The sequence below is a fragment of the Sceloporus undulatus genome, chromosome 3, assembly GCF_019175285.1.
Source record: "Sceloporus undulatus isolate JIND9_A2432 ecotype Alabama chromosome 3, SceUnd_v1.1, whole genome shotgun sequence".
Lineage (NCBI taxonomy): Eukaryota > Metazoa > Chordata > Lepidosauria > Squamata > Phrynosomatidae > Sceloporus > Sceloporus undulatus.
The window spans coordinates 11,912,077-11,939,606 of NC_056524.1; the positions used below are offsets into that span (position 1 = coordinate 11,912,077).

A 27,530-nucleotide genomic window follows, 5' to 3' on the forward strand; every position below is an offset into this window, starting at 1 on the left:
GGGAAATTCAGCAGGTCCAAAATGCTCTGGTCAGTTATCAGGTGCATGTAATTCCCATGTTAAAACAGTTCTATTGCCTACCGGTTTGTTTCAAGGCACAATTCGAAGTGCTGGTCACAACATCTGAAGTCCTATATGGTTTAGGTACAGAATATCTGAAAGACTGTATCTCCCCATGCAGAGAGACCTTGTAGCACCTTTGAGACTAACTGAAAGAAAGAAGTTGGTAGCATTGTAGGTTCATAGACTTCAGTTTACTTCTAGTTCCACTCAGCCAAAAGCATCTGAGGAAGTAGACTGATGTCTACGAAAGGTCATGCTGCCAACTTCTTTCTTTCTTTTAGTCTCAAAGATGCTACAAGATCTCGCCACATACTGATTCTACAGACTAACACAGCTATGGCGCGATACAATTGTGCTAAAGCACCATGCTGGTGCCGTACTAGGGTTAAGGGGCCACGCGGCAACCACATGGTCCCTAACCCTAGTACAGCATGGTGGTGTAACAATGGCGGTGCACCCTTGTATATGGGCACCACCATTGTGATGTGACAGACGCATAGCGTCTGCATGTTGCGCCACATCTGTGACATCATGAGTGCGCCATTGGCAGACTCACGACATCCGCCCTGCAGGGCAAAAAGAACCTGCTTTTCATGGGTTCTTTTTCCTCCGCAGGGTAGCTGTGCGGTTTGGGGGCTGTGGCTCCCCTGCGGAGGAAAAACAGGCGCCAGCAGGCCTCCCTTTTTGGGAAGTCTGTACTGTGCCCATATCTTTGAGCTCTGTATCTCCCCATATGAACCTGCAAGAGTTCTAAAATCTACAAGGGAAGGCTTTTTCTCTTTCCCGCTGCCATCACAGGCTCCCTTGGTGAGGACTTTAGTGAGTGCCTTCTCAGTGACTGCTTCCACCTTTGGAAATCCCTTCCACAAGAAGCTAGGAAGGCGCCCTCCCTGCTTTCCTTTTGCCAGCCAGCAAAGATCTTTAACTAGACTTTTAATGGTAAGCAGTAGAGCTTCTGACTAGGATATCTTTTTTAGTTATTGTTTTAACTATTGTATGTTTTAAAATGATTTTATATGTTTCATGTGTAGATTTTTAAAAATTTTAATAACAAATATTCATTTTTTAAAAAAAAAAAAACCTTTTCTTTGGCAGCTGCCATGTGTCCTGCTCTGGAAAAAACGGTAGTGCACAAAACAAACAAACAAACAAACAAAAATTTCAGCAGTTAGAACTGTATGGCAAATATTGTCTCGTCAATTGCAATTTGACCCATACACTCATGGCAAATTGACTTTATGGGGGATTCAGATTTGAAAATGGGTAAGGAAACATTTTTTATGGAAATTATGGGCCAACAATGAGATTGCTACTTTAAATCAAGTTCTTGGTGCTAATTATGAATTGTTGCCTTTTTCAATTTTACAAGAGTAGATTAAACTACTTTTAGCAGATAAATGGCTATATTCACAACTAAAACAATTCAGATTTGGCCCTGAGGCTTTAAGTGCATCTAAGGTTCCCTTAATGTCTCTTAATATTAGAGACATTAATTGTGACCAGCCAAGTATCTAACCCAACTATCTATCTATCTATCTATCTATCTATCTATCTATCTATCTATCTATCTATATAAATGTATGTTATGTATAAATAAATATGATATGCAAGGTTTACAGCAAGAATGGATTAGAGAACTGGAATATCCAATTCTGCTTAATCAATGACCATTGGGTTTTACATCTATAACTAATATGGCTATAGATCTTCAACTAAATCTTATACAGCAGAAATTGTTCTTTCAGGTATATTGATCACCACAGTGTCTATTCAGGAAAGGGTTTTCTAAATCAGCAAATTGTTGGAGCTGTAATACTGCTAATGCTTCCTCAACACGTATGTTTGGAGATGTTCCATAGTAGCTACATTTTGGGAAGAAGTAATCACACAAGTAAATCTGGTTTTGGAAAGTTCCTTGATATTCAAGGTCATGTGTATTATTTTGAATTATTCACCTGGCTCTTAGAAATTAAGAAATGGCCAACAGAAGTGGGGGTTTTGCACACTTTTGACTGCTAAAATATTGATATTTTGTTACTGGAAATATATTTTTCTACATGTGATCCAATGGATAGAAGATCTAACAATACTTGCAACATTTGAAAGAATAAACTTTACCAATGGACTTATATTTGGACTTTTGGTCAGCTTTATAAAAACTTACAACTAAATTGGTTATTTCCCCCCCTTTCACATTTTTATTTTTCTGCCTTTGTTATACAGGAGCATTATTTTATATAACTGAGATCCTTACTGAATATAAATTAAAAATATTTTTTAAAAAATTAGTTCAACAGTTAAAAGAAATATAGCAAACAATTTGCAATATACATAATTAAAAATATGATTGAACTATCACAAATTAAAACTTTGTTTAGACAACAAACCATTAAAAGGAAAATAGAAAATAGAAAATCCAGCAGACTAGGAAGGCTCTTCCCCCTTGAGCAAGCTGTCTTCTAAGGGGTATATCCACAATGCAGAAATAAAGCAATTTGACACCACTTTAATTGCCATGGCTCTAGCCTACCGAAAACGGGGGTTTCTAATTTGGTGAGGCACCAGATTTCTCTGATAGACCAGGTTGAATATCAAAATCCCAAGATTCCACAGGATGGAGCCATGACAGTTAAAGTGGTGTCCAACTGCTTTATTTCTAAGCTGAAGGCCTGCCCAAATAGTCTTTTACTATGCTTGCTGAAAGATAGCAAGGAGGATGTCAACCTAACCTGTCTTGCAAGGGACTTCCAGAACTTAGGAGCAACCACAGAAAAGGCCCTCTCATGTTTTCCCACCAGACGTAGCTGTGAGGACGGTTTGACAGAGAGAAGAACCACCACAAAAGATCTGAAAACATGGGCAAGTTTGTATAGTACTGTTGTTAACTGCCCTTGAGTCTACCTTGAGTCATGGCGATCCTGTGGATGAGACCTCTCCAAGATCCTCATCATCCACAGGTTTGCTTAAGGCCCGCAAATTCATGCCTGTGACCTCTGTGATTGAGTCTACCCATCTGGCATGTGGTGGTTTTCTCTTTCTCCTACCCTAGAATGCAGCCTTGCCTGAACCCTTTGCCAACTGGAAACCAATCTGTACATTTTAAAAAATGTACCTAAAATAATTATCCCAAACGCAGCATTTTCAAGATTTTTGGAATAGCCAAATGGATAAGCAAACTTTGCTCTTGGGCACTTCCACATATCCCAGTGATGGGACTTGACATTCACCATCACCAATCTGAGGGTTATTGGCCAAAGTACAAGAAGCATTGTCTCCACATTGGGTTTTTTTAAATGATGAGGTGCGTAGGGGTTTCACATTGTAACCATCCTCTGTGAGCTCTAATGTTGCATTCAGGGCACACCAGAAGTTGGTGTTGCATCACTTCCACTATTATTTCTGTGGCCCCAGAAGTCCCCAACCAGTTCCCCAAGGCTCCTCAAGTCCCCCCCCCTCAATATTTTGCTTCAAAAATGTGACTTTGGGGCAACCTTTGCCCCAAAACCATGCAGAAAGCCTCAAAACACATGAAAACACATTGAAATTCTACCAACACATCTCCATAATCTCTTGAGAATGCTGTACTATCTTAAATACTTCTGTAGTTCCTCTCAAAATAGTGTCAAAAACTGACATCACTTCCTATTACCTTTTTGAGAGGGACTGCAGAGGAAGGTAGAAGTACAGTACCATATTTACTTGACTATCAATCGACCTCGTATATAAGTCAAGGGCAGGTTTGGGGGCTAAAATTATGGATTTTTATATGATCCGTGGATAAGTCAAGGGTAAAACTTAGGGGCATGCAATGAAAGATGTAAAGGACAAAGCAAAGGAAAACAATGTCAAAGAACTTACAAAATCACAGCAGGCATAACGATTTGTACTCCTACTAAAGGCTGGATGGAGGGGAGAGTAGAAGGGGGTCAGTGCTTCCAGGGCAGATTAAACTCTTGCCTTTCACCAGCGGATGGATGGATATATAATATTTTTGAGTTAAAGTTCAGTACTAACATTGATCCATGGAGAAGTTGACTCAATTTTGGGGGATCAATTTTTAACCTAAATTTCTAGACTTATACGTGAGTATGATGATGTACAGTATTTGAACTTGCTGGGGTGTGTGGCTCATGGCAGGAGGTCAAATTGGAAAACTGATCCCTGGCCCCGATGCAATTGCCTTCACCTACATTATATGATATGTAGTGGTTTGAGTGTTAGATCAGGTCTCTAGGAGACCAGGGCTTGAATCCTTGTTTAACCATGAAAACCTACTGGGTGACCTTGGAAAAGTTGCACTCTCTCAGCCTCAGAGGAAAACAATGGCAAATATCCTCTGAACAAATCTTTCCATGAAAACCTAGTAACAGGTTCATGTTAGGGTTGCCATAAGTCAGAAATGACTTGAAGGAACACATCAACAACAGGGCCTTTCACTGCACCTGAACTTTAAAACTGGTCTTTCTTAGTAGGCCCATTGGATTGCACACATTGATGGGCTGCTGCAGACATACCTGGAAAAATCTGCAGTTTGGAAAATGCCTGTAAAAAAGCAACTGTTTCAAATATGCCTCAAACAAACAAACCACAATTACACACTGCTCAACACATACAAGGTACTATAGGCTAGATTTCAGAGGAATGAATTGGCAATGCCACCTCTGAGTATTTCCTGCCCAAGAAAACCCTATGAAAATCTCATGGGGTCACCATAAGTCAACAGGTGACTTGAAAGCATATACACACACTGGGGATTAATACTTTCAAGTAGAGCATATAGCATAAAAATACATGGGAAATATGCACATTTGACAAAATGCAAAAAGAAAACATGCAAAGGAGGATGGATTGTGTTCCATTTATTTTTAAAAAATCAAAACCAATGACACCAAGGACCAACTAGACATGGAAGTGGGAAAAGAGCAAGTCCACAGAAGCTGACTTTATAAATGGGCATATACCGAATGACATTCCTTTTCAGATTGTGACAAAAGCCTGGCTTTTTCAGCAACAGTTCCCACTTCATTATGGCTAATTATGTGATTTGTCTGCTGTCAAAAGGCCGGTGATTATGGCTGGACTTGTTTTTTTCCCCCGTAACATTTTTTGCTGCTTTAATTTTTGATTGGTTTTTTTAAACTTTATTTCTATTATTAGCTACTGCCTTGTAGAGAGGCCACATGGCATGGTAGAAAAATGTGGACCCAGATTGTGAGCCACCTTGATGCCTATTGGGCAAAAAGGAAAGTTCAACATTTTGTTGACTGCAGTCCACTTAAATTCAATTCAAAGGGGATACTGACAAGCTGTCACATGTCCAGAGGAGGGCAACCAAAATGGTTAAAGGTCTGGAAACCATGCCCTATTAGGAATGACCTAAGGAGTTGGGTTAGCTTGAGGAAGAGAACATTAAGAGGTAGCATGATAAGTATGTTTAAATATTTGAAGGACTCCTCCCCCATGAAATTTTTACCCTGTCCCCAGATTTCTAGCATTTCAGTAACTTAAAATTTCAGCTTAGCTTTTAGAAATGAAGTTTAGGCATCTAAAGAAAAAGCCCAGGCAAAGTGACCAAGGGAATGTGAACACACCAAATATCAGAGTTCTGGGTGTGAACCATGTTCAGTCATTGTCAGCAATGCTAGAAATTTGGAAAATGGGAAAAAAGGGCATGGGGGGGCAATGTTTATTTGGAGGTGCAATGCCCTCAATCATCATCCCCATAGCTGCACCCCTACTATATACCCTCATAGTTAACCTTGGTCTTTTTTCTTCTGTGATTTAAGAATCAATGAGGCTAGGATCCTATGGTCCCAAAGTGCTTGAGCAACAGACTGTATCATTAAATTGTGACATGTTGCTACTGATGCACTGATGCATCCACAATTTCATTGGGCCAATGGAAGAGTGGCAGGGGCCATGAACCACTGTCACCCACTGAATGTGTCAAGTCCTGCCACTCTCAGAGAAGGAGGTGGCAGCCACATGGCACATGTCTCCTGCCAGAGGCTAACTCTACGCATAGCTGACTATTTCTTCCATGCCTGGCTCTGGCATTCTGAGCCACCTTTCCCATAGTAATTTGGTCCCATGGACCCCTGGAGAGCCAAGCATGGGAGGAACAGTCAGCTCTTTGTGGAGTTTGTCTCTCTTCGGATGCTGCAGCATTATTATGCTGGTGGAGTTTTCCATTCTGCTACCGGAGTTGCAGGATCTTGGCCTCAAAAAGCTCTGTATTTTAGCATCACCTTCAAGTTGACAGTTCCTCACTCTCTGCATTAGCCAACAATTGACTGGTGCACTTTTGATGGTTGCAAAGTGCTTACAAATGCAAGTTTTCCTCTCTTCTCTTAATGAAAGTGGACCACCTTCCTTTTCACTTATCGCTTGCATTTGCTTTGCTGTTCCTCTATTAAAAAAACATTTTTTTAAAAAAAATGAGTGCATTCTAATTTCTTCCTTTCTTTTCTTTTTTTAAAAGTTAACAACCAAATTGTGCTGCTGAGTGATATCAGTATTTAAGAAAATCAGAATTCTGGACTAATTTGGGGTGGGCAACTGAGTCACTGTTGGGCCAAATATTCACTGCCATGTCATTCCAGTGGACCACAGGAATACACTCCATTCCATATTGGAAGTGGTTTCAAAGAAAAGTTAGCTTCTTCTTTTTTTCATTTAGGGTGCAGGTGACTATATTGCACTATATTGCTTTGACAATTTGGTCAGGCAATTTTTTGGTATTTGGACTTGAAGCCATGCAACAACAGCAAAGAAAATATTTCAGAATAAACACAGTAAACAACCAAGGATCACACAGTATATATACCTCACACACCTCCATACCACCATTCTCTGAAGACGCCAGCCACAAATGCAGGAAAACATCAGGAATAAATTCTTCCAGAACATGGCCACATAGCCCAAAAACACCACAAAAAATTATGGATGCCGGCTGTGAAAGCCTTCGACTTCACACAGTAAACAAACATTTTCTTTGCTGTTGTGTGCCTTTAAGTCATTTCCGACTTGGTTTTCTTGGCAAAATTTGTTTGCTTTCCTCTGAGACTGAGAGAATGTGACTTGCCCAAGGTCACCCAGTGGGTTTCCATGCCTGAGTGGGATTAGAACTCTGATCTCCAGAGTCATAGTCCAACACTCAAAATTGTTACACCGTGCTGGCTCTCCCAAACGTTTTCTATAGTGCAAAAAAGAAAAAACCCTTTTCCCTTTTTGGTAGATTTCAGGACTTCTTTCAGGACTCATCATTTGGTGTCACCCCCATGGTTCCAGATTGGAGCAGACACTGCTGTTCTTATGTACTTTCTAGTTGATTCTAACTTATGGGGAGCCTACTGTAGAGTTTTCCTGGCAAGATTTATTCAGGGGAGTTCACCATTGCCTTTTGCTTAAGCTGAAAGTGTCTGAGTTGACCAAGGTCACCCAGTGGATTTCCATAGCTTAGCAAAGATTTTAATCCTGTTCTCACAGAATCCACCATTCAAACCACTACATCACGTTGGCTCTCACAGGAGGGGACACAGACATACGATTAATCCAGGAAACAGAAATCAGCAACAGATATATCTATGCAGCAGCCCAGGAAAATGATGTCACAAATCACGGCCTTAAACAGACTGGGGAAAATTGCATGACAAAGAACCAACCATTTATTGAAGGTGGTGGGAGGGGTTGACAGTATATTCCACCAAAATATTGACTTTGCACTAAAGAGAAATGAAGCAGCTCAAGATTTAAATCAAGAGGACAATTTATTGTCTGATGCAAATGACAAAATAGCGCCTCTGCACTATTACCGATTTCATGTACAAAGTAAACTGGACTGAATGTTTCCTCAATACAGGGCCTGGGCAGTATTCTCCATTACACCAGAGTAGGGTTGACCTTCTTCACTGGTCTTCAATGGGAAGGAAGGAATGTCAAGGAAGGAATGCTGCCCTGAAAAGTGTATGTTTATATATTTTCTCCTTTTGTTAGACTGGGTGCTTTTTATTTGAGCGGTATGTGTGTGCGGGCGTTGTGAGCCATCAAGTCATTTCTGACTTATGGAGACCTTAAGGTGAACCTATCATTGTGCTTTCTTGCCAGGATTTGTTCAGAGGAGGTTTGCCATTGCCTTCCCCTGAGGCTGAGAGTATGTGACTTGCCCAAGGTTTCATGGCCAAGGGGGAATAGAATCCTGGTCTCCAGAGTCTTAGTCCAACACTCAAACCATTACTATTCTATGCAAATGTGGCTTACAACAACACAACAGACATACTAAGCAGACACTACAACTTGGCAGCTTGGGTGGTTATTTTGTTCTTTAATTCAATTTTTTAATTTAAGATAATGAAAACATGTATTCATTTCCACTTTACATAACTAGACACCTCTAACTTTCCCTAAACGAAGCTGAAGAGAGGACCGAGATAGTAATTTCTCCTTTGGGCCTTGTGGCAGCTCCATGTTCAGCTTTTGCTGCTGCTTTAAAAAGAGGGACAGGAGTCATTCTTGTTTTCTAAAGAAGGACAGAGCAGAGGGAAAGACTGAAGGAACACCAGGGGTCAGAGAGAGAAGGATCAGTAGAAAGAAAAATGGGGAGGAAGAGAAGATGAAAAACAGAGGGAAGAGAGCATTGGCTAGGGTGAATTTAAGCTTTTTCTAAACTATGCAAAGCTGGTACTTTTGTTGGTAATAACATAAATTGTAGATTGCCACAAGCATTATGACAGAATGATATAAACATTGAAAATATATGCACACATTAAATTGCTCTTCAAGTATACATCTTCTCTGATCTATTTGGATTTCATTGTGAACCTCTACAACATCCTAGTTTTGCCACATACAAAGCTTCCATAATTCACCAAAGTTGGCTTCCTGGGATTTTTACTATGATCCTGCAATTCCTATCCCCTCTCCATTTATACTCTCTCTTTTTTAAAAAAAATTAAGCCGTCAATGGGAACATTACAAGATGTACTGTTTTAGAAGAACTGACACTCCCAAGTGTGCTGTGCAACCTTGCCCAGGAATTAAGAATCATTCTGGGTCACTGCAAGGACAATGAAGTGTGAACTTGTGAAACCACTACAAGGAGCAAGAAGAGATGAATCAGAGGAAATTAGATTTTTACACTTGACCCTCCACTGTGAACAAAATGGTACCTGCAATCAAACTGCACTATGTTTAAGATGTATTCAACAAGATTCCTAGATTATGACCAAAAGCTATAATTTCTGGACAGAATGTGTGCTTTAAAAAAAACCTGATGTGATTTGCTTGTTGCATCAGAATCCCATTGTTCTGTGAAGGAAAAGGATGATCTTACCCTATTCAACAATTACCATGCCTTTTGCTTGTATACAGGCTGTACCATTAGTAGGCCAAATGACTGTCTTCCCTTTTCCATTTATCAAAATTTCCTCTATATTTAAGGTGGCAGAAATAAATCAGACCTGTTTCATTTAAAAGGGATTGCTTTTTATAGAAACAATCCATCTGCTGCTTAATTCTGCTTGGTTCATGTGGGTTAACATATACAAGAGCAACCAAGTATCTGAATAAAGCATATTCAGAGGCTGCCATGTTGCCAAAGAGCAAAGTACAATGGCATGCAAAATCCTCAAGACAATGATACGTTTATTGGACCAACCAAAATGTGCAAAATACATATTACAAGCTTTCAAAACTCCATCAGCTTCTTCATCAGGTAAGGGTTGAAAAATCATACAGGAGAAAGGAAATTATGATGATGTTTGAGTCATAGGCCAACATTTTTTCCAGTTGCTGTTGTTTTCAGTTATGATGGTATGGAGGAATTTCCATGCAAGCAGGCCACTCCTGCTTCTAGTTATGTGCGTTCAGGGAGACAAAGGGTGATAAAGTTCAGGAAATAAATTTGAAATTCCATTAGTAACTCAAAGAGATACACTTCCTTTGATATCTAGGTTGCTTCCATCCCTTGTGAGGTTATCAGCCCTTTTTTAGCCAAAACAGGGGGATCGTAAAGAGGGAGACAAGGGACTGAGACTTGAGTCTTGGAGGTTTCTGCCTCCAACAAAGGTATTTTTTTTAATGAGGCTGCATTTGATGTATTTTACCTAAACAGCTCCTAAAGGTTTTCCTAATGCAACAGCATGGAGGCTTGAGAAATTCAGTGTTCTCTATCTATAACATCACAACAAAATGAAAACCTATGACTCTTAACACTGTCATAATTTTCTTTCTCCTATATGATTTTTAATACCTTTGCCTGATGAAGACACCAATAGAAGTTTGAAAGCTTACAGCATGTATTTTGTGCAGTCTATGGCCCCATAAAGGTACTGCTGTCTTGTGGATTTGGGATGTTATTGTTCTTTGCATGTAACTGAATGTTACAGAATGCATTGTGTTCTGGGGTCCTTTCACACAATACAATTATAGCACAATGAGTCTACTTTAACTGCCATGGCTGCACCCTATGGAATGCTGGAGTGTGTAGTTTGTTGAAGTAGTAAAGCTCTCTGGCTAAGTAGTCTAAATACTCTTCCTAAAGGTCAAATTCTAGGATCCCATAGGATGGGACTATTGCGATTAAAGTGGAATCATAGTGCTATAACTGTGTAGTGCGAAAGCAGCAGGGTTTCAATAGCGGTGTTTAATGCTGACTGTTGTTTCAGTTATGACTGTAAAACAAAACATATTTTACAAAAACTGAAACTATTAAATTATTCTTAGTCCCATATGCTCCTCATATACATTATGTTAGTGACATAAGCACTCATTATAACTGATACCATGGGACAAAAGTCATCATTGCAACAATTCTGCTGACATTGCCTTAATGGAGCAAACGCAAGTTGGCTTTAATGAGCTTTGGCTATTCAAGCTCACAGAAATTAAACTCAGTTCTTTATTGGGTATTTTTTTCACTGATTTGAAAGAGTTTTGGTTCAATGAGAAACTGCACAATTGTCCCATGGCTGCTGTTATTTCATTTTTGCTAGTATATTACATTTCATTCCAGATGAACACTTTTTCTCTCTCTGTTCACTCTTTTTCTCCATCTTTCTTCTAATCTGAAATACCTGCTGATTTCTTCACAGAAGATCCTTTCTTCAGAAGAAGTGGCAATCAAGAGGAGAAAAGAGTCATCAAATTGTTTTCAAGACAGGTATTATGTTTCGCAACTAATTGATGAAAAGCAATGAGTTTTCAGAAGCTTGAAAAGCTACTAGAAAACCAAAAAGAATGGAAAGTACACGTTGTGCAAGTTAGCAACCTGAAAAAAAGAATAAAATCTGGATGTGAGAATAGAAATTTGAAAATATTGTTGGAAACATGGAGTTAAGATACTGCACTGTGTTAGCAAAGCTGGAATCCATTATACCACAAAATTAGATTGAAAGTCTCTTTGAGAACTTTTTGAGTTCAAACCAAGAGCTTTAAAGGATGATATTAGCTTCACGACACTGAACTGTTCCATCCATCTTAGTCAGAGCAACTTCTAAATGTTCATGTGATCCTGGATGTGGCAGGATTTTCAGCAAGGGTGGGCAAGCGAGGGGAAATTTATGAAGAGAACAGGTGCCAGCCAGCCACTGGTGGTCTACATTGGTGTGACCAGAAGTGACACCACAACACACAATTTAATGTTATGGTGCAGTTGCCAAAAACAGCCAATGCAATTCCTGGCTTCATCAACAGGAGTATAGTGTCCAAACACGGTGACTAGACATCCTTTTCTGGGACATGTCCTACATTTCACCCTTCTGTCCAGGAGAAAATTCAAAATGTCCGCCATTTTGAGCATAACTGGGAAGCATGCATTTACATTTATAGTAGTGTTTTTTAGCTTTTGTTTTCTATTGTCCTACATTTTTCTGGAATGTTCTACATTATGTGGTGCCTTCTCCTCCTTTGTAGTTATAACATCTGGTCACCCTATATTCAGATTAAGAGACGTCATAGCAGTCTTCTCTTTTGCTATGGTCAGACCTCACCTGGAATACAGTGTTCAGTTGTTATCACCACAGTTCAGGAAAAATGTTGACAAACAGGAATGTGTCCTAAGGAGCACAACCAAATTAGATTAATTAATTAATAATTTGTTTTATTTATATTCAGCTATTCCAAAGATCATAGCGGTGAACAGCAAGTAAGCTAATTAGCAAGTAAGCTAATTCACAAATTTCTTCACATGCCTTCCATAAATTTTAGCCTATAATTCCCATTACTCACTGTTCAGCATGGCAAACAAGCAAGGGACCCCATTTTCAGACAGATATATATTTCGCAGCAAGACATAAATATAGTTGGCTTTCTTTACCCATAGATTTTTTTAACCATGGATTCAATCATCCACAGTTTGAAAATATACAAAAATAATATAATTTCCAAAATCAAACCTTCTGTTTGCCATTTTATATAAGGGACACCATTTCACTATGCCATTGTATTTAATGGGGCTTGAGCATCCACGGATTTTGCTATCCACAGGGGGTCCTGGAACCAATCTCCTGTGGATACCAAGGTTCTAGTGTATGCAGTTGATTGATAGAGAGCCAGATGATCACTTACAGGACTGGCTCTAGATCTGATTTGTGTGTGTTTCATTTAAGGAGTAGAAACTGAGCACTACTCCATTATCTGCTCCCATAGAAATGGGAGACCAGTTTCCATACAGTTGATCATTCACATATATTTCATAGAGGAGCAGCAAGGAGACCTTTTTAATTCAGGGATGAATAAACTTCCATAAAGCCTCCACTAAAGTCTAAAACATCCATAAAGTCTCCACTTTAATTACCATGCCACTGAGCAAAGCTGCTCATCTGGCATCCTAAACAGCTGGTCCAGGCTTTGCAAGAGAAAAGTGCATCTTTGGGGTAGATTTTATGGGCCACACACTGAGTAGTACAGTGGCTTACCATGGCGAAGCAGGCAGGCTATTGAATATATTTCTGATTTATGTGCTGCTTCTTAAATGGAACAGAAAAAGAGATACATGAATAACACTGCTCTTTAAGTGTCAACATCCCCTGACCCAAAGGGGAAAAAAATAAATGAACCTACAGGGCAGTGTCAAAAATAAGAGGTGGTTTTGCCAGTTCCTTTCTCTGGAATATAGCATACAGCACCTGGTATTCATTGGCAGGCTCCCATCCAAGTATTAACCAGAGCTGAACTAACTTAGCTTCCAACATCAGGATCTTGTGTCTTTAGGGTATTTATAGCTGCTTGAAATTTACAGTTTTTATCATTACAGTTACTTTTTTGTCTTTCATTGTTAAGTGTTTATCCTGCATCTGGTCAATGGTTCATGTTACTGTTAATTTTTGTTTTGTTGTAACTATTTTGGACATTTAAAAATTAGAATACTTAATATTTTAGTTAATAAATTAATCTCTATTACATATATGTTCTCCCCCCCCCCCCAAAAAATGTCTAAGATAAGATGAGTACACTTTGGCGGAATGAGAAGGACAGAACCAAAGACAGAAAATCTCAGGCACGTTACTTAATTTGGTTGCATCTTTTTGTTTTTAAACAGCAGGAACCATCACACTCCATGCAACTAAATCATACACAGGAAACATCATTATATGTGTGTGTGTGTGTTTTAACAGTAGGTATTAAAATATAATCTATATGCTATTAGTTATTATTGGCATGTTAACACAACATGTCAGTTTGGGCATTTAGATATCCCAGGAGATGACCTTTTCTTGCAAAACTATTCTTGCTCCAGTTAATACTTTGCCCATTAATTCTTAACCTCCAGCTCTAACCCCCCCTTTCAGTAAAGTAAAGGAGGAGAGTTAAAGACAAAGGGCTTATTATCCAGTGGCCTCCAATACTATCTGAACAACCTTTCTCTCAAAACAGAGTCATGGGGGCTTTCCAAAGGCAATTTAATTCATTGTTGTATGAGCTTTCCTAGGTAAAAGCTAGTGACAAACGGTTCCCAATGAGTTTTAGGGCATTATTATTCTGGAGTTCTATTGTACATTAGGCTCAGCTCTAAAGGCCTTCTGGCAAGAAAGGAGACTTTTGTAATGATGGTAGCAGAGTTGGCGTAAGAGAAAGTGTTTATTCCTTTCTCCAGACAAAATTTAAAGTGCTAGTTATATATTATTATTATTAGAGGAACGACTGAGGGAGCTGGGGATGTTTAGCCTGGAGAAAAGAAGGTTAAGAGGTGATATGATAGCCCTATATAAATATTTGAAGGGATGTCATATTGAGGAAGGAACAAGCTTGTTTTCTTCTGCTCCAGAGAACAGGACCCAGAACAATGGATGCAAACTATAGGAAAAGAGATTTCATCTCAACATTAGGAAGAACTTCCTGACAGTAAGGGCTGTTCGACAGTGGAATGCACTCTCTCGGAGGGTGATAGAGTCTCCTTCCTTGGAGGTCTTTAAACAGAGGCTGGATGGCCATCTGTCAAGGATGCTTTGATTTGGATTTCCTGCATGGCAGGGGGTTGGACTGGATGGCCCTAGTGGTCTCTTCCAACTCTATGATTCTGTGATTCTATATCTCACCTTTCTCCCAACATAGGGACAAGGAGGTACTATATGGTTTAGGTCGCTATCTGGCAGACTGTATCTCCCCATATGAGCCTATCCTGGACCAGAGATCATCAGGAGATGCTCTTCTCATAGGTCCACAACCATCACAAGCACAGTTGGTGAGGTTACAAGACAGGGCTGCCCCTAGATTGTGGAATTCCCTTTTGAGAGATCGCAGATTGGCCCTATTCTTCCTGTCCTCCCATCAGAAAGCAAAACACCTTTTTTAAAAAAAATTTGATGGGCTTTTCAAACAGAAAACTTTTACAGAATGGGAGAAAGGTTGTTGCATTGTTCTAACTGAACTATTTTTAATAGCTTTTTCTCTTTTTCTATTTCTAATTGCATTTTATTCATTTAAGTGATGATTTGAATTGCTATAGTCCTGTGAATACAGTTGACCTTCCATGTCCCTCGATTCAACAATCCGTGGCGTTCAAATATTTCCCTCTACCCCAATAAAAATTCCAAAAGCAAACCTTGATTTTGCCATTTTATATTAGGGACACCATTCATCGTACATCAGGGGACTTGAGCATCCACTGATTTTTCATATCCACGGTGAGTACAGGAAACCTTGTGTCAGAAGAGGTGTGTCCCTGGTGAGGTTACAAGGGGCAGTCCCTAGTGATGTCATTAAGTATGATAAGCATTGCACAAATGTATGTTATTTCCCCCCCAAAAAAAGAAAACGTAGCAAATTTAAGTCATGAGGAATACACAAACAAGTACACACACACTTTTCAAAACAGTGCTCTTGCCTGAGATTCCTCCCTCTTGCTCACTTCCACTACACACTTATAGCACTATTGTTCCATTTTAATTGCCTTGATTCCATCCTATAGAAGCTTGGGAACTGAAGTCTGCTTAGGAACTGGAATTCAATCGGCGAATTCCTAAATGCCCCTCCCTAAACTGCCAATTACAGGGTTCCATAGTACAGAACAATGGCAGTTGAAGTGGAATGATACTTCTATAATTGTGTAGTGTGAACATGCCATTGGAGAAGAGGATCTTGGTCCTGATACTCATGGCCAAGTCCTGAGACCTGGAAGGCTTACTGGCAACCCAATAATGAAGAATACGTTCCCTGTATTTTCAGTGTTTTATTAAATCACCCAGAGAATGCTGTCCATAATAATATACAGGTTGAGTCTTCCTTGTCTGGAATTCTGAAATCAGAAATATTCTGAAATCCAAAATTCTCCACATGGCTTGCTGAGATAGTGCCACCACTGTTTTCTGCTGGTTCAATGTCCACAGACTTTGCCTCACACACAAAATTATTTAAAATATTGTGCATAAAATTACCTTTAGGCTATGTCTATAAGGTACACCCAAAATATAAATGAATTTCATTTTTATGCTTGGGTCCCATCTCCAAAATATCTCATTAGGTACAGAGAAATATTCCAAAATTTGAAAAACTCTCAGCTCAAAACGCTTCTGGTCACAAGCATTTTGGATAGGGGAGACTCAGCCAGCAATACAAAGTGATCCAAGGGCTCAGAGAATGTAGAAAAGTATTTTTTGCTGCTCTTGAAAGGCATGCAATTTTTAAGTCCAAAAAACAGAGCCATGTCCCTTCACTCTTCCTGACCACAGCATCTAGCCATCTGTCGGACATTCCCACAAGGAACAAGAGGAGGAAAAAAAAATCTTCCTTTCAAGCAACCAAACAGGAACCAACAGACTGATGGATTCCTCATTAAGACAAATCACTCCCAAGGAAGCACTCTTTGCTTCATCCTTCCTCCTCTTTATGAAGAGACTCTGAGCTGAACAAATTAGGACAGCATGACCCAAGCCATTCCCCCCAACATATCTGCCCATCTGATTTTTTCCCCCATAAAGACTTATTGCATGTACATTCTTCAAAGGTACAAAAACAATACTGCATTCGGTAGGCTGTGGGTGGGCACCTGCGATGGTCCAAGGGATGCTCTAGAGCAGGGGTTCCCAACCTTTGTCCTCCAGATGTTTTGGACTTCTGCTCCCATAATTCCTGATAGTTAGCCAAGTTGGCTGGGGCATCTGGGATCTGAAGTCCGAAATAAATGGAGGACCACAACTTGGGACTCACTGCTCTAGAGACCATATAGATTGCCAAAAAGTAAGTATTTATTTATTTATTACACTAATCTCTCACCTTTTCCCCAAAATGGAATCCAAGGTGGCATATTGTCAGTATGTGAAAATACAACTTCAAACACTTACCATACTGATATATGCATATTATTTGTATGCACAGGAGTTCATGCAATATATGACAGATAAGCTGTTAACTGGTGCAAGGCATTGAGATCATGTTAAAGAGATACTGAAAGAGAGCAGTGGTCATCACTTCATTTTTGGACCAATTACAAAGTGTTGGTTTTAACCTTTAAAGTTGTAAATACTTGTGCTTGACTATCTAACGCATAAACAATCTTGTTACAAATCTGTCCAGCTGTTTAGATCTTCAATAAAGACTCTCTTGAAAATACCATTCCCTGTGAAGGATGCTTTGACAGGCATGTGGGAAAGTGCTTCCCCCTGTGTTGTTTCCAAAATGGGAGATACTCACTCCCCTGAGTTACAATCAGTGCCATCCTCTGCTTTTAGGAAGGGGGTAAAGACACATATCTTCAAACTGGTCATTGAAATAATGTTAGTGGTGACTGGCTACTGCCATTAATTCTTGAAATTCTTTTAAATTTAAATTCTGTTTAAATTCTTGAAATATAATATTAAATAAACCTAAATCTATCAAGCCATATTATGGAAAATGGGGGGAAAGCAATTGATTGTTTCCTTCCTTCCTTCCTTCCTTCCTTCCTTCCTTCCTTCCTTCCTTCTTGCTTCATTTCTGAGCCACTCCAAGAAAAACCTGAGAAAGTTTGTCCTTCTTCCAATGTAAAATTATGGTTTCAGAACAAGCCTGGATCTGAAACCTTGGTTCTCACCCACCACAGTTGAAGCAAACCACAGTTCCACAAGTTGGGTGCAAAAGAGAACTATAGTGCGTGGTATCACTAGAGTTGGCATCACCTGGTGCAGCAACTCATGGTGTCATCCCCTCCCATTGACCTCCTCCCATGCCACACCATACAGAATCCTTAATAATGTTTTTTTGTACTAAAGTTACTCATAAATCATAATTCCTGTATACACTGAACATAATGGCAACAGTTGTGAAACAAACAACTAGCAAGAATTATACCTTTAAACTACAATATCATGTGTACAGCCTAAATGTTTTGTACAAGTACATACAGTCTGCCCTCCTCATACGTGGGGGACTCGTTCTGAACACCACCATCCTGCGTATGGGGAAAAGAGTGTACGCTCAAGCCCATAGAGAATAATGGGGTGTATGCTCATGGTGGCGTGGGTATGTGCCCTATTACTTTTGCTGGGGCTTGCCTTCTGCGTAAACTCAAAGCCATGGAAGGCAAACCCACCTGTGGGGAGGGCTAACTGTAGTTTCATGTGATTAAAGTGAAAATTTTGTTAGATGTGATGCTTTTAAAGAAAATTGTGAAATATTATATATATACACACACAGCCAGAGGCCTCTCCTTTCTCCTTCCACTGAGCCTTGCCCCATTCACAGCATCACTTCCACTGAGCTCCAGCATTTTAAAGGGAAGCAGGCAAATGATACAGCTTGTTTCAACCAAAAAGCAGATGCTTTGGGAGCAATCATGTCACCTCCTCTTAGGGAGTCATCTGGTGAGGCTATCATCTGCTGCATCTCCTTAGTGATGCCCCTGACTATGGTTGACTTAGAGGCAAAACAGAACGTCCAAAGGGGTGGCTTGAAGCCACCTCTGAGAAAGCTGGATTGGGGCCATGACAACTGCATACCACAGTTCCAACCCACTCTTTTGCCAGTGGAAAAAGAAAGCGACAAATTGCTGCTCCTTTTTGGAGTGGCAAAAAGCCAGCTTTTTCCACCCTGCTGTGACTTTATTGTGCTGCTGTGCCATGAGGCATCTAAATGCCATGTCACTGAAGCACCTGGAAGTTGGGCAACCGGCAGCATGATCCAGGCAGCTTCAGAGCATGCGGCATCAAAATGCCGTGCACTGGACTGAATGGCCCTTGTGGTCTCTTCCAGCTCTATGAATCTATGATTCTATGAAGCCATCCAGATGGTGATGCAAAGGGGTGGTCTGTTTCGCCCCTTAAAGATAGAAATGAATGATTTCAAGAAGGAGGAAGAGGAAGGGAGAAGTTCTATTTTTGTTTTTTGGCTCTTTCACATGATTCCCTGTTAAACCTGACCTGCATCTTTGCTTCTGCATGCAACATGTAGTTTTTAATAAACTCATATGTCCTGTTTGCATCTCCTTTGCTATGTGCATCCATGAAGTATGTACCATACAACACAAATGCAATGCAACTGGTGAGATGATATATTCAATTGCACGCCATATGCGAAAGGGGGAAAAAAATCTCACTCTGACTTTGCAGATGATTAATCCAAATTGCCCTCCACAATCCCAAAGGAGTCAAATTAACAGAGAGAGAGAGAGAGAAAGAGAGACCTTGTGTAAGTTCTCCTATTGATTTCAGATGAGCGTGGCTCCATTTTCACACTGAGGGTCCCAGGGTATTCTACTGTGCTAATCAGTCATGTATTTAATTGCTACTTACCTGCTACAGCATCTGAGATCCATCACAGCAGCCTTTTTAATTAGGGATTAAAGAGAAAACCAAATACGATAGCACACTCCTACTGACAGAAAGGTAAATTAAATATAGTACTTCATTCTCACCCGTTATCCAGAGGGGGAAAGAAATTACTGCAGAAGGAACAGCTAACTTATTTTTAATCACACAAACCCATTTAAAATAAATCTCATCAGTTCTTGGCTTTTGGGTTTCCTGACCTGGCAGACGAAGGTGGAAAAGTTCAACATTATCTTACCCAACTCCATGATGTTTTGCCTCTGCAGCACAATTTGGTCATTACTAAAACCTTGCAACTGACTTGCAGAAGTATAAAAGGAATTACAGAATCATGAAGCTTCGGGGGAGGACTATTTAGACTACAGTTCCTATCCTTCTCTGATGTCATGAGCAAGGCTATACTGTATATGGGTTTCTGGGAATTGTTTCTTGTGTGCCTTAAAGTCATTTTTTTACTTGCAGCAACACTAGGGCAAACCTATCACAAAGTTTTCTCGGCAAGATTTGTTCAGAGGGATTTTTCTTTTGCCTTCTGCTAAGTCTGAGAGACTGTGACTTGCTCATGGTGACCCAATGGGTTCCCATGGCTGGGCAGGAATTTGGACACTGATCTCCCAATGTCCTACTCCAGTACTCAAAACACTATACCACACTGACTCTTTCCTGGGAGTAGTAGACCAAAACTATATTTTCCAGCTCTTCTCCAACATGCTTAATCCTAAACTAGTTATGGGGAACTGTCCAGTCTATGGGTGTCTATGGGCCATTTTTGTGGCCCTCTGGATCCAATTTTTTTTTTTACTTCTGGGTACCCCCTTGCTGTTTTTTCTACTCTACCTCTTGGCCTAAACCAGTCTTGAGAGGCCAAAACCCCAGCAAAATGCCCCCTCAGAGCATGGAGGAGGAATTGTTAAATTTTGCGTGGCGTTTGCAATAGAGGTGGACCCTTCAAAGTCTTCTGGAGGGGACAATGTAGCCCTCAACAATTGTTCAACCCTGGCTGCCACAAAGAGGAAGAAACAAGCTTGTTCTCTGCTGCTCGAGAGAGTAGGACCAGGTCTAATGGTTTTAAGTTACAGGATAGTAGATTCCAGTTAAACATTAGAAGGAACCTCTTCATATTAAGAGTGGTTCAGCAATGGAACCAATTACCTCAAGAGGTAGTGGCATCCCATTCTCTGGATGTCTTCAAAAAGAAGCTGGACAGTTACCTGCTAGAAATACTCTAACTGGAGATCCTGCATTGAGCAGCAGGTTGGACTTTATTTACTGATTTATTTCAATGATTTATATGCCGCCTTCCTTCCACAATGAGATTTGATGGTCCATGAGGCTTTTTCTGACTCTGTGATTCTATAATTCCATGAACAAAGCTTAACAACTTGAAGCTGGACCTAAATGCTCCTAATCTATTGTAATTAGTTTTTAAACATCGTACTCCTGCACTTCAACAAACAAGATTTTTGCATTTATAATTTTATATAAAACAAATTCTGATTCCTTTACCAAATTAGACAGTCAAGTTTCCCGCATATGGGTAAATCGCAGGGGTCAGCTCACTTACAGTGCAAGGGATGAGCCTCGTCCTGGGAAAACTGCCTTTCTGATTAAGGTGTCTCCTCTGTCAGGTAATGTAACATAATTCATTGGGCAAAACAGTAATTCAGAAATATGTTTTTATTTTTTAAATTAAATTAAAATTAATGTTTTATTTTAAAAAGCCTCAGTTTTTTGCTTTAAAATGATGTATATGATTTCAGATATACAGATATTGGTATACAGATAAAGTGATTTTATAAATGTCTATAAGAATCCTGGAAATTACAGTCCAGAAAACAAAAGCATATAGTTTCAATACATTTTATCTATCATAACCTCATAGACATATACTTTCTCACATTATGCTACTTCATAAAACACTATGCCATTGACACAGGTTCACTATTACAAGCAAGTTGGCAAGTTTCTATTTCGGGGTAGGTGTCCAGGAAAAGAGGACATTGGATTGCAGTTTTAAGAGGCTAGTTTATGCAAATATAGGCTGAATCAGCTCATTTCCAATAAGCTAGGTTTTTTTTTAAGAGAGAAAAAAATATTACCTGCCTCTCAGTTACAATTAAAGATTTTCAATACTATTAAAGGCAGGAACTGATCTTTTCCGTCTTAAAATAATTCCTCATATTCTTGTCTCTTTCTCTCTCTCTTGCAAATTAATAAGGGGAGGGTTTTTGTTTTTTGGTGTTTTTAGAAGAGCTGCTACAGCAGAAACAGCTAGAATGTCTGGGACCAACTGGGATGAAATACCATATACAGCGTGCCCGTGCCATACACAGCTTTAACCTTACATGGAAAGTAAGCTGCGGGAGACACCATAGTACGTGCAGGAGCACACCCCTATTGAAATAATGGAATGGATCCGCCATGTATGGGAAGGGCCCACTGTATACTGTATAAAACAAGGGCAGGGTTTGGGGTCAAAATTACAGATTTTGATATGACACATGGGTAAGTCAAGGGTAAAACATAGGGACATGTAACAAAGGCTGTAAATGATGAAGTTTTTTATTTGTTTGCCTTTTGATTAAAGAATGATGCTATTTTCCTATCCAGGCATTCAAAAAGACCAGAAGCAGTGTCAAAGCAAAGAGGTGGTTGATGTTTCTTTTATGTTCTCCTAGGATGGACTAAGCTCTTAATTTTCATCACTCTACTCAGATAAGAGGATGCTTCGTATTTTGATAAAAGCTAAGGTACGGTACTTAAACTGACCCATGGATAAGCCAACTCATGTTTTTTGGGTTGATTTTTGACTAAAACAGAGTTATACATGAGTATATACAGGCAAAATTCAAAGATATTGTCATGTTAGTCTGTAGAATCAGTATATGGAGAGATCTTGTAGCACCTTTAAGACTAACTGAAAGAAAGAAATTGGCTGCATGACCTTTCATAGACTTCAGTCTACTTCCTCAGATGCATTTACATGTATCTGAGGAATGTATCTGAGGAATGTATCTGAGGAAGTAGACTGAAGTCTACAAAAGCTCCTGCTGCCAATTTCTTTCAGTTAGTCTCAAAGGCGCTACAAGATCTCTCTATATAATGAGTATATAGAGTATTCAAATCAGTCTAATGCTTAAGTAAATTCTATGCACGTCTGTTCAAACATCAGCTCCAGTTCTACAACTTTCAAACATGCAAAATACAGCTCAGTTATGTGCATGTCTCTCCTTAGAAGGTATTTAAAGTCTACAAACAGCATTTTAAAGCATTTTTAAAATTTAAGGGTATTTAAAGATGAGACTTTTTAATTTAAACACCTTGAAAAGCCTTTTCTCCAGTCACTAATCAGATAACCACAAGAATTATCTGCACTGCTCCAAAGGAAGAATGTCTTTCATCGGCACTGAGCAGAGACATCCCAGTTGCTCTCTGCAAACAGTGAAAATCCCACAGGTGCCTCATTCCTCCCCAGCAGTAAAAATAAAATTGATGACATCCTATTAGTCAATTGTAAAATCCAACTTAGACTACCATCACCCACTGTTTTGATTGTTGCAGGTGGTAAAATTCTTTGCCAACTGCACACAACCAAAATCCACACCCAACCACCTTTTTAAGTATGCCCATTTGTGTGCCATCAGACATTAGAAGAATTATTTTCCTGTAGGTAGTTGTGCTGCAAGGATATCATCTTGAGGGACCTTGCGAGGATCCCTGGTGGTCTTTGTATGTGCCTGTTACAGTATATCCAACTACAGGAAAATAACTGGACACATCTCCCCTGATCTTCCTGCTCTCTAATGGCAGTATTGGAGGGGCAAAATTCATTTAAAAGGTGGTTTGCAGGTGGAGTAGCACCAGAAGATATGCCTATAGAGATGTAGCAGTCTGCCAGACATACATCCCCCAATGTAGGATCTAAGCCAGTAATAAGAAATTAAATAACAAATCCTTTGGTGCTCTTTCAAGAGATTCGGAAATCTGCTCTGCTCTTGATAGGGCTGGCTCCATGTACTGAATTAAGGAAAATTTGTGAGAAGCTTTACTGAAAGGAATGTAACTGAATACTCCTGTGTCCCTACACTGATATTCATTTCAAGGAGATTTGTGCAAGAGAAAGCCCTCTTAAATTGTTCCTTTTTGTGTGCATTGTGGTATCATAGACCAAAAAGTTATTTGAATCTCAACACACACACACACACACACACACACACACACACACACACACACTTATAATGTGCCCTCTGATCTCAGCATCCAAGTTGCTACAGCAACTAATGATTATGGCTGCTGGGTAAAATTCATAATATTGTTAATCAATTTCAGTCTTCATACTGAGATTCAGCAGCTCCTTGACAAAACCAACAACAACAAAAAAAAAACCCAAGAGAGGAGCTGCGGAGCTTTAAAAAGGTATTACCTTAAAACAAAACTTAACACATGTATGAAATGCAAAGTTGTCCTTCATTGTAGACGCCATTGTGTAAGAGCATAATTTTGGAGATGGACTACCAAATCCTGTAACCAGGAAGAATCTAACCCACCTCTCAAGTATAAAACAGAGAAAATCCTGCAGGGTGTATCATAAATTGCATTAAAGGAAGGGAAGCTGAAATTAAATATATATAGACTTCTGAGTAGGACTTGTTTCTTAGGTCTCCTTTGGAGAGTCAAATTTTTCTCTCAGGTTATCAAGTGGGATGATATAAAAAAAGGTGACAAAACTCTGCTTTCAAAACCTACATATTAAAACAGTGGAAGCTAGACCTCGAGCGCATTGCTAGCTGGTCCTTTCACAAATTCACCTTTATGAATATAGATGAAATGTTTCAAAAGGACTGGGGCACATTTGAAGGATGGATGGAGAATGTCTGATCATCCAGATGTTGCTAAACTCCCATCAGCTCCAGCCAGCATGGCCAGCGAGAAAGGATGACAGAGGATGGGGTCCAACATCATCTGCACTAGAGATTCAATATGAACAACCAACAGCCACAGGGCCACACGGAATCCTTAACCATTTCCCTGTGCAACCCACAAAGATAGAGGAAACCCACACATTTTTCCTCCATGCCCCAGATGGGCTGCTGAGGTGGAATGGGGGAAACCCCTTCCAGGCCTCTGAAATTGATACTTCCCATATCTTTGTACTGCTGGAGAAATGGCAGGCTCACTGAATTGCAATTGCAAGGTGGATGGGGGAGAGGGGGCATGTCCAGAACTGAAGGTCCCTGGTCAAAAATGTCCTCTCAGTGGACTATCTCCAATCTATCTGATCCAGACACCATTTTAAATTCCCACAATGTATCTGATGGAACATTATTCTCAAGCATTGTGCAAATGTATAATAATACCACCCCAAGCCATGACAAATTTTAATAGGAAAGCAAGGTGAAGTTTTCAACAGCCATCTCTGCTGTCTGTAGGCAGGATGCCAAGTGCAGATACTGGAATTGGGAGATGGCTTCACATTCTTGTCTAGTATGGAAGCTCCAAGTTATTTCACCTTACTCACCTAACCACTGTCAAAGCTATCTTTGGTCCAGCAACCTTTTTACTGGTAAGTTGCAGAGTTTTCTCTCTTAGCCAAGTGAAAACTCAGAATTAAAACATGTGTAGAGCAATCCCATTTGTAACCAATTGCAAGCTTATAATTAAAATATACACAAAGCAATCCCATTTGCAGCCATAGGAACAATACCCAAAATACAACATTGTGCAATGTTAAACAAGTATAAAAGTTTGTGTGTGTGTGTGTGTGTGTGTGTGTGTTGGAAGGCAAAGACAAATCCCCACTGAACAAATCTTGTGAAGAAAACTCCATGATAGGTTCACCTTAGAGTTTTCATAAGTAGTAAACACTTTGAAGGCACATAACTGTGTGTGTATGTGCGCACATAAGAGAGAGAGAGAGAGATTCATACCCCATGAATCAATCAGTTTTTGCTTTTAAATGTGCATTTATGCCAATCTTATTAGATTTTTGGCTTCTGAAAAGTACATATTCAGAACAGACTCTGTTCCATTACTGTCAATGCATATGCTGACCTTTCATTGGTCCTCTCCTTTTTCAGAAGCAAGGCAGGATTAATTTTTCTTCTACTTTCATTGATAAGCTCTTTCCATTCACATTTCTCCTCATACATTAAGCTGCTTCTTTTATACCTAGCTTCCCTAATGCATACCGACAGACAGAAAAAGCCAAAAATTCTTTAGAGCTCTCAGTACGGAATTAATGTCTCTCGCTTAGCAGTTCACATAGTCTTCCTATTGCTGATTCTGTATTCTGAGCCACCCCCTACACACTCGACATAATTTAAATGGTTGTGCTTTGTTATCATGGTGAAATGTTGGTATTGCAATGATCAATAGATATGCGCACATCTAGAGAACAACTAAACCAGGGACTGAGGAACTGTGACCCTTCAGATGCTAATGAGCTACTACTACTCTAAAGACCTTCAGCATTGCACATGAACATGTTCTTATTCCATTTCCCGATGTAAAATATCAATACCCGACATGCTGATTTCATATGTCCTTGCCCAGCTTTTGGACATGTCCAAAATGATAGAGTCTCCTTCCTTGGAGGTCTTTAAACAGAGGCTGGATGGCCATCTGTCAGGGATGCTTTGATTTGGATTTCCTGCATGGCAGGGGGTTGGACTGGATGGCCCTAGCGGTCTCTTCCAACTCTACGATTCTATGATTCTATGACAGGGTGGGATCCATGGACAAAGGCTTGAATTAGTTCAGGGACTCAGCAGCGTCCCAACAAACCCAACCCCCTTGGCCTGATTTTAGCAAAAAATTGAAGTGCACTTTCACTATTTGTGAAGCCAAGCCAGATCAGTGCATGTGCAATGCTGTCAGGACTTACTACTTCCCCCTGGTATCAAACAAGATGTCAGAGGAGGATCCAACCATGAAAAGGAGGAAATGTGGCATTCAGATGGAAACTTGATTCAAAAGAATTTATATAACCCAAGTAAATTCTTCCTTCCCTCCCCTTTCTTTCTCTGTCACACACATCACCACAACTACCACCAAGTCTCAAGAACATCACAAAGAGTGAGCCCAGCCTGAAGCTCAGCCTCAGTTGAGTGGCACTCACTTGACAGCACAAGGCACCCCATTCCAATCTCTTACAGTTTATAAAGGCGAAAGTATTAGCATACATATGATCAGGATTGGGGCCCTAATACAGTTGTGTTATAAGCACTGGTCAGAAATGACCCATGATCTAGGAAGCAGAAGCTGTGGGTCACATCTGCAGTAGGATGGCCGGCATCCATAATTTTTTGTGGGTTTTTCGGGCTATGTGGCCATGTTCTAGCAGAGTTTCTGACGTTTTGCCAGCATCTGTGGCTGGCATCTTCAGAGAATGCCAGCCACAGATGCTGGCGAAATGTCAGAAAGAAACTCTGCTAGAACATGGCCACATAGCCCGAAAAACCCACAAAAAACAACATATCTGGAGGCTGGACCCTGCAAGAACCAAGGACATATAAACTAAAACAGGGAAGTCTTTATACTTCTATATGGCCAGATGGATCTAAAGGCCAGCCTAAGTGGGTCGAGTCTGCCTGGGACTAGAAAGTTTGAAGTTCAAATATGGACCAAACATACACAGGTTCTGACAACTTCTTCTACCTAAAAGCTACTCATGTATCACATGTGGCCATAACTGTCCACTATTACCAGGGACAAAATGTGGAACAAATTCTAGACCAAACTGTAGGACAACTGCAGGACAAAACTCAGCCCAAAATGTAGGACATTTAAGAAAAATGGAGGACCTTAAACATCCTACATTTTGGGCTGAGTTTTGTCCTGCAGTTGTCCTACAGTTTGGTCTCGAATTTGTCCTACATTTTCTCCCTGGTAATGGTGGACAGTTATGGCAACCCTACATGTGGTGGGAATGTGATAAAGTACAAACTTATTGGAAAAACATACATAAGGCAATGCAGGAACTATTGGGAAAAAACATTCCATTTCAACCACAGCTATTTTTATTGAATATAATAGACACTATAGAAGGACAAATGAATCAGGATGAGAAAAATATAATCCTGTATATGATTACGGCAACCCGCATGACATATGCGAAGTACTAGAAAACTAATATAATACCCACTCTAGGAGAATGGAAGATTAAAGTGAATGATTTTGTAATCATGGACAGACTGTCCATGTATATTGCAGGGAAAACAACCCAACAAT

General features: G+C 39.9%; 1 protein-coding gene and 1 non-coding gene across 2 annotated transcripts in view; both read right to left on the minus strand.

The window, feature by feature from the left end:
- LOC121925147 (disks large homolog 2-like) overlaps positions 1–27,530 on the minus strand; it is a 1,073,267-nt gene that overhangs the window by 343,369 nt on the left and 702,368 nt on the right. The window lies entirely within an intron of this gene.
- LOC121927396 lies at positions 20,782–20,938 on the minus strand. Its single transcript, XR_006103196.1, has one exon. It is a non-coding gene; the product is annotated as a U1 spliceosomal RNA (small nuclear RNA).